Here is a 9,257-nt window from a genome sequence, read left to right as displayed (position 1 = left end):
AGTGGTGTGCATATATGTAGGCACCGATTGACGCAAACTGCTGGAAAGTTGAAGCAGAATGCCTGGAAGGTGACCCCCTTTTATAATAGAGAGTTGATGTAAGAGAAGGGCCTCTTAAAAAGGCTAAATCCTATGCCATTTCCCTCTTCTCCCCTTCTCATTCGTGTGTGTATATATATATATAATATAGTAATGTAAATGTATATATGTAAGAAGTTCGGTAAGCAGATTTGTCGATGGGGAGAGATTCTTTAAGAACCTCAAACAACAACCGGCCAGTAAACTTCTCATCCGTTTGATCCATATAGCTACAGCCACTTTGGCATTTCAAGATCAAGGGTACAGATCAGACCCTTCTCTTGGTACATGTAGCCTTTTTACACCACAATCAAAACACATCATGAAAACAAAAATCAAATTCTATGTCAAATCTATACAAATTTCACAAGAAAAAAAAAAAAAATAGAGATAGAAGCAGAGATACTTGTGTGTGTTTTTATATATGTACATGTTTGATCAGACAGAAACAGAGTCCTTGTGTCTCTCTGTTGGTTTATACATACCTACATGATTTGATCAGAGAGAAACGTAGTATTATGTTTACAAACCCTAACCTTAAACAAGTGAAGAGAACATATGATACACTAACCCTAGCAACTGCATTGCTTATATATAAGGTTGGAGAAGTTGTTTGGAAAGAAAAGATTAAATCCTAGCCGCACATTTGAGAGAGAACAATAATCATTTCCTGGGCCAACAAAAACATCGTAGTCTCTGTTTTTTTAATGAATCCAACTTTGGGCTTTTGTACAATGACTGGGCTGTAGTGGCACACTACTGTGGGCTTATTTAAGTTTGTTTGTAACTAGTGGAAATTTTCAGTCGATATACGATACCTCATTCCATTGCATCCAAACACTGTAAGATGATCCAATATTTTTCAAATGGCACACTCTTTCTGAGATCATTATTTGAAAAAGTAACTTGTGTACGTCATTGTTTTTCTACTATTTTGTTTTGATATATTTTTATAACATTGGTACGAATGATTTTTTAAATTTACCCTCTGTTTTTTTAAATTGGTTGGATATATAATCATATTATTTTTTACTTTTATTCTTTAATCTATATTAAAAAATTTAAAAATATAATACAAGGACAGACCCCTACAAATTGAAAGATAAACCATTAATATGTGACGTACATAATATTATAAATTTAAATTATTCGGCACTTTTTTCCAATTATTATTTACATGGTGAGAAAGTCTATTATTTTATTGGGTTAATTACAACGACACCTATGAGGTTTGTCAAATTGACAGTCATATACAATTTGACCCTTTTTTGGACAAAGAATTTTGATCCAAACAAGCCTTTAAAATATTAGAAGAGACGATATTGCCCTTCAATGTTTAATTCATTTTTACGATAAAATATCAGAACTCATGAAAAGTCAATTTTGCCCTTATATATAGATACTATTACATCAGCACCATAACATATAAATAAATATATATATATTTAACCAATCTGGCTACTTCCTTCCTTCACCTCTGCCACCACCTCATTCACATCCGCCGCCGCCGCCGCCTCGTGATCTGCCGTCTCCTCCTCTTGATCAGCCGTCGCCACTTTTGCCCAACAACAGCCGTCGCTACCTCTTCCCCAACAACAACCACCGCCACCATCATCTCCACCAACAAACAACCACCATTTCTTAACCACAGCTACCGATATCACTTCTTCTCATCCACAGCCACCACCATCGCACCGACACTAACCCACCACCAAACCAAAGCTTGTAATCCAACCACGATTCCCGACGATGGCAACGACCAGCGGAAGCTTCGACGAAGGCGCGTCCATCATACCAGACAACAGTGACGGCTATAGAAGAACGATGATGACGGTGGTGGTTCGATGCTGAGGCTCCGCCACTCCGACGAGAAGAACGTTGATGGCAGTGGTGGTTCGATTAATCACAATTTATATATTCATACACATATATATAGGAAGAAGATAGATTACAAGAATTTGGGGGAAGGAGTCCAACTCGGACGAGTCAACCATTGAACCATGCCGTATTGAACCCATGAAACGGGGCTTGAATGTTCTTGGTTTTGGGTCACTGGCACTCTAAGACGTGGCCGGTTTGTTCGTTGTAGGAGCTCATCGCTGAATCTTCTCTAAGTATTTATATAGGTCACTGATGTATTTTTCGAAGCTTGGCCAGCTGGAGATTCTCTGTGATGATGTATATGTTGGACACGTTTATTCATTAAACGTGGTGTGACCTATATTCTCACACTATTCTAACCACTTACACTGACACAACGTTACTGGGAAGTTATAACTACGTGGTTTTTGGGAAGTTACGGTGGTTTAATAATAACTGCCATTTTGAGTCAAAATAAAAAAAAGGGCTTGTATGATGAATTACTTGCTTCTCGATTTTATTTTTTATAAAATCCTACAGAGGTCCCATGTCTAACAAGTACAATCTGTGTTGTCTCCATCAAGTACACGCATTAAGACTTGTATAAACGTGAACGTTATTAGGATTTCTCAATTTGTTTTGCAGGCATTAATCAATCTGATTTTATGGCTGGAGGTAATGCGATCTCTTTGGACTTGATGGTTTCTTTCATTTGGTATCAGAGCGATACCTTTTAGCTATGCTGTCGTTCTTTTTTCTGGCCTGTAATATTTGTTTAACGGCTATGTCGCCATTGTCTTTTTGGCCTGTAATATTTCTTTTGTGTTCTATTTATTTTGTATTATTTTTGGTGGGTGTGTTTCTATCTGTAATATTTTTTCGGTACTGTTTAATCATTTGGTTACGTTGGCCGAAATGAAGTGGTAGAGTACTACACCTATACAGATTGTGATGAATAAAGTGTTCAGACCCGAGCGGTTTAACGACTGCTTTAAATATGGGAGAATCTCTTCGTAAATTCATACAGTGGGTATAACGTTTTCTTTTTTATGGTAAAAGTGATTCAGACCCGAGTGGTTTCATGACTACTTTAAAAAAGGGTGAATCTCATCATAAGACCATAAAAAGTTGTTTTATAATGAATTTTTATTTTTGCAAATTACTCTGAAGTTGTATAGTTTTGGAAATTTCTATACAAATGAAGAATACTCCAGAGTTATACAGTTACTGCATATTAAAGAAAATTCATGTCTAGTATATTCTCATACATGCAGTTTATTAAAGTATGAGTATTACTATTATTTTAATATGTATTTTTAACCAGAAAGTAGCCACAACATCTTTGGTAGTTAGTTTTGTGATATATTAAAAAAAAAAATTAGTTTTAATATATGATATTTATATCACATAAAGATTATCCATTAAAAGGTTTTAATTCATTCATAAAAAGTGTTTTATTCTACCCTACAGGGAAATAATCATTGTTTATGAATGAATATGGATAAAAATGATTTTGGAATTAAACTGACAATGAATACAAATGCCCATAAGACTGTATCATTGTTAGTTTAATATCATTAAAGCATATTTTATTCCATTATGGTTTTATTTTTAAAAAAACATTATTGTATTAAAACCTTTACCCACGGGAAGGTTATAATGACGCATTGTTTTGATATGAAATTTTTTAACGTGGGTTAAGAATTTCAATAAAGTTTATTGTATAGTAAAGTAATGTTTGACATGTTTTCTTTTTGCAGTAATTTCATCTGGTTCTGTTAATATTGGTTCATCTCATATTCCATTTTTAACTGGTAATAATTATTCGGATTGGAAGGAGAAAATCCTTCTAACATTGGGGTGCATGGACATTGATTTGACACTTCGTGTGGATGAACCACCCATCCCCACGGAATCAAGTACGCCAAGTGAAAAGGCTTCTTATGAGAGGTGGGAGCGATCAAATCGCTTAAATACGTGTCTCATTAAAAGTCCTGTTGGGAAAAACATAAGAAGTTCAATTCATGGAATGTACTAAGGCAAAAGAATACATGGCAGCAATTGAACAACAATTTGTAAGTTCCGATAAAGCATTGGCTAGCACCCTAATGACCAAATTATCATCAATGAAGCATATGGGTAATAAATGGGTCCGTGAACATATTATGGAAATGAGAAATATAGCTACCCAAATGAACTCATTGGAGTTCACTTTTTCAGAGACATTCATTGTCCAATTTATACTCAACTCCCTGCCTGCTGAATATGGGCCATTTAAGATTTCTTATAACACACATAAGGAAAAATGGTCAGTTAATGAATTACTTACCATGTGTGTTCAAGAGGAAGGGAGATTGAATCAGGAGAAGCTAGAAAGTGCTCACCTAGCGACTCATGGAAAGGGACATATCAAAAAGTGTGTGCAATTTAAGAAGAAGGGGAATGCATCAACTGGCAAAGTTGACGATAAGGGTACCATCAAGTGCTTCTTCTGCAAAAGGAAAGGGCACATGAAAAAAGGAATGCCCTAAGTATAAGGATTGGTTGCTTAAAAAGGGTAATCTCTTTTCCTTTGTGTGTTATGAATCAAATGTAGTTAATACATTTAATGATACTTCGTGGATTGATTCTGGTTCTACAATTCACATTGCAAATACCATGCAGGGTTCAATCAACCTAAGGAGACCGACGAAAAGTGAACGTTTCATCTATTCGGGAAATAAGATGAGTTCACATGTGGAGGCGGTTGGAACCTATAGACTCACCTTACCATCTAGCTCTATATTGGAACTTGAAAAAACTTTTTATATTCCAACTTTTTTCTAAAAATTTGATTTTTATTTCGAAACTTGTTGGATTTGGTTTTAGTTTTAATTTCTTTAATACTTCTTTAAGTATTGTAAAAGATTCTGTTGTTATTGGTAATGGTATTTTGATTGATGGTTTATATAAATTAGATTTAAACCCTGATATTGATCATAACCACTTAACCTTGCATGGAAATATTGGCATCAAGCGTAAGGCTAAAACAGAGAAATCTTCTTCATTATGGGATAGGAGATTAGGACATATCTCCTTACAAAGAATTAAAATATTAGTAAATGATGGAGTATTTGATACTTTTGATTTTTTTGATTTTGGTATTTGTGTAGACTGCATAAAGGGTAAGCTGACTAACATAACCAATAAGGGTGACAGAAGGAGTTCTCAAGTTTTAGAGATCATACACACTAATATATGTGGACCTTTTCAAATTTCATGTATCAATGGTCAAAAATATTTTGTCACCTTTATTGACGATTGCACACGTTTTATGTATCTTTACCTTCTAAATGATAAAAGTGAAGTACTTGATACTTTTAAATCATATAAGGTGAAGGTAGACAAACAAAAGGAAAAACAAATCAAGATAGTGCGATCGGATAGAGGAGGAGAATATTATGGTAGATATACAGCACAAGGACAAAGACTAGGTCCATTTGCAAAATTCCTTATGGAGAATGGCATTATAGTGCAATATTCGATGCCAGGCACACCAGAACAAAATGGTGTGGCAGAAAGAAGGAATCGAATGCTAATGGACATGGTAAGAAGTATGATTAGTAATTCTTCTATCCCTTTATCTCTATAGAGTGAGGTCTTAAAAACTGTTGTGTATATCTTAAACAGGGTTCTAACCAAATTGGTTCCAAAAACACCATTTGAGTTATGGAATGGTTGGAAACCAAGTTTAGGACACTTACACATATGGGGTTGTCGAGTTGAGGTCAAGGTGTACAATCCTATAGAGAAAAAGTTGGACTTAAAGATAATAAGTGGGTTTTTTATTGGCTATGCAGAAAAGTCCAAGGGGTTCAAGTTTTATTGTCGTTCGCATAAACCCATTATTGTTGAGGCGAGAAATGCTAGGTTTCTTAAGGATGTTGACATTAGTGGGAGTGAACAACCTCGAAATTTAATTTTTGAGGAAACACGGGATTTGGTTGTTAGACCTGTGATTAAAGAAACTTTACTTGTACTTCAAGACATTTCTCAAGATGTTATTATGGAAGAACAGCTAAATCAAGAAGTTCCATCCACGAGAATCCTATTGTTAATGAACCTGTTCTAAATGAACAAATAGAGTTAAAAAGGTTTTTAAGAGTAAGAAAACTTATAATCCCCTCTAATTATGTTGTATATCTACAAGAAATTGACCATGATATTGGAATTGATAAAGATCCAATTACGTTTTCACAAGCCATGAGTGGAGAAAATTCAAGGTTATGGTATGATGCCATGTTAGAGGAACTAGACTCTATGACTAAAAATCAAGTCTGGGATTTGGTTCAATTGCCAGAAGGGGCTAATATAGTTGGCTGTAAATGGGTTTATAAGACTAAAAAAGACCCAAAAGGCAAGATTGAATGATATAAGGCCAGACTTGTAGCCAAATGGTATACCCAAAGGGAATGCATTGATTACCATGATACATTTTCTCTCGTTTCTACAAAGGATTCCCTTTGTATTATCATGGCATTGGTAGCTCATTTTGATTTAGAATTACATCAAATGGATATGAAAACGGCATTTCTTAATGGGGACTTGAATGAGGAAGTATACATGAAACAACCTGAAGGTTTTCATTCAGATAAAGAAAACAAATTGGTTTGTAAACTCAAGAAATCTATATATGGGTTGAAACAAACCTCACGTCAATGGTATTACAAATTTCATGATGTTATCTATTCTTTTGGGTTTAAAGAGAACATCGTTGATCAATGTATATACCTTAAGGTTAGTGGGAGTAAGTTCATTCTTTTGATCCTATATGTGGATGATGTTTTGCTTGCCAGTAGTGACTTAGGGTTGCTACACGAAGTTAAAGAGTTTCTCTCTAGAAATTTTGATATGAAAGATATGGGTGAAACATCCCATGTCATTGGCATAGAAATTTATAGGGATAGATCACAAGGATTGATTGGATTATCCCAAAAAGTCTATATCAATAAAGTTTTAGAGAGATTTTGAATGTTAGGTTGTGCTTCAAGTGTTGCTCCTGTTGTCAAGGGTGACGAATTCAGTCTAAATCAGTGCCCTAGAAATAATTTGGAAAGGGAAGAGATGGAAGTCATTCCTTATGCATCTGTAGTAGGATATCTAATGTACGTGCAAGTATACACTAGACCAGACATTACATTTACAGTAGGAATGTTAGGCAGATACCAAAGCAATCCAGGAATGGATCATTGGCGAGCTGTAAAGAAAGTGATGCGATATCTACAAGGGACAAAGGATTACATGCTAACATATAAAAGATCAAATCTTTTGGAAGTGGTTGGATATTCTAATTCTAATTTTGGAGGATGCATTGACTCTAGAAAGTCAACATCAGGATATGTATTCCTCTTTGTAGGAGGAGCTATCTCGTGGAAAAGCTTAAAACAAAAATCAATCACTTCCTCTACTATGGAGGCGGAGTACGTAGCATGTCATGAGGCTACAGGACATGCCTTATGATTACGGAATTTTATCACAGATCTTAAAGTTGTGGATTCCATCTCTAGGCCATTGAGAATCTATTGTGATAATTCCGTTGCGGTTTGTTTCTGTAACAACAATGTAAGTGGGAGTTCAAATAGGTGGATTGACATAAAGTTCCTTGTTGTTAAAGAAAATTTTCAGAATCATCAAGTGTTAGTAGATTACATAGGAACAAGGTCAATGGTCGCAAATCCTATGACAAAGGGTTTGTCATCCAAATTGTATAAGGAACATGTAGGACATATGTGACTTATTGATATGCCTTGTGTTTGATTTACTAAAATGCTTTAAAGTTTGCAATTGCATTTATGTTCTGATGATTCTTAGTTTTTTATTTGTTATTTTTAAGGAAGTATATATAAAGTTTATAAATAACAAATTATCCTTTTGGATAATAAAGTAGGACCTTAGACTGGGCTTATGGGAGCTTATTCATACAGATAGTCCATTGGGACAATAAAGTTGACTTCCTTGAATAGTTTTTTGAAATAACTATTTATAAAGTACTACCACATAAAAATGTTTATCTAAAGAAAGACAGTGATATAATGATACATAGAAGGTAGTACTCATTTGTATAGTGTAATTTCCGCCATGATTTTATACACTGAAACTCTATAGATAAATTTTTTTTTTTTTTTAGTTCTCAAACCCATAAGGGTAATGAATGTGTTAATATTGGCCAAGTGGGAGAATGTTGGACACGTTTATTCATTAAACGTGGTGTGACCTATATTCTCACACTATTCTAACCACTTACACTGACACAACGTTACTGGAAAGTTATAACTATGTGGTTTTTGGGAAGTTACGATGGTTTAATAATAACTGCCATTTTGAATTAAAATAGAAAAGAGGGCTTGTATGATGGATTACTTGCTTCTCGATTTTATTTTTTACAGAATTCTACATAGGTCCCATGTCTAACAAGTACAGTCTGTGTTGTCTCCATCAAGTACACGCATCAAGACTTGTATAAGCGTGAACGTTATTAGGATTTCTCACTTTGTTTTGCAGGCATTAATCAATCTGATTTTATGGCTGGAGGTAATGCGATCTCTTTGGACTTGATAGTTTCTTTTAGTATAAAGCTTAATCTCTATTGGGTCTGTTAATTAGCGCTGATGATAATATATCAATGAAGCTCTCCGGTCTGTATCTCTATATATCAATTTAAGCATTAACCCTTAAAGTTTTATTTATTTATTTATTTATTTTGCTCTGCGTCAATTTTCTTCTGTGTCATACTCTAGGACTAACGACCGGGTTATAAATACACATATATGTGTGTATATTATACACAGAGAGACTGGGGGTTAATCTTTGCAAAAACAGATGTGTTAATCTTTATACAGATATATTATGTGTATAATATATGTGTATATTATACACAGAGAGACTAGGAGTTAATCTTTGCAAAAATAGATATGTGTGTTAATCTTTATACTGATATATTATGCAGATATGTGTGTTAATCTTTGGAGGAAGTGAATTTGGTGGCGGCTATGGTAGGGCTGTGAAATGGTGGTGGTGGGTGTGAACTGGTCGTGCGGTGGGTGTGGTGGCTGTTGGTTTGGTTTATTGGTAGGGTATTTTGGTCAATAAAAAAATTATATTGGATAAATTGATAATTGAATGTGTCAAGGGATAATAATGTCAATTCACCATAGGTAAGGATTGAGTGTCTTTGTTAGTTTTATCAAACCTAAAAAGGTATCTGCTAAGTTGTATGTTGTATACGCCTGTTCACATGACAAACAGAATGTCGGTGTAATTAACTTTTTTTTATTTTATTT

General features: G+C 34.5%; 1 non-coding gene across 1 annotated transcript; it reads right to left on the bottom strand.

The window, feature by feature from the left end:
* Positions 1–204: 204 nt before the first annotated feature.
* On the bottom strand, positions 205–317 carry LOC132284540 (small nucleolar RNA snoR109). The gene has a single exon (XR_009472308.1). It is a non-coding gene; the product is annotated as a small nucleolar RNA snoR109 (small nucleolar RNA).
* Between the last annotated feature and the right edge of the window lie 8,940 nt (positions 318–9,257).

This window comes from Cornus florida, unplaced genomic scaffold (genome assembly GCF_030987335.1).
Source record: "Cornus florida cultivar Cherokee Brave unplaced genomic scaffold, ASM3098733v1 CherokeeBrave_3.0.0_Hap2_Chr01, whole genome shotgun sequence".
In the NCBI taxonomy this organism is placed as follows: Eukaryota; Viridiplantae; Streptophyta; class Magnoliopsida; order Cornales; family Cornaceae; genus Cornus; species Cornus florida.
This window is presented reverse-complemented; position numbering and strand designations above follow the sequence as displayed.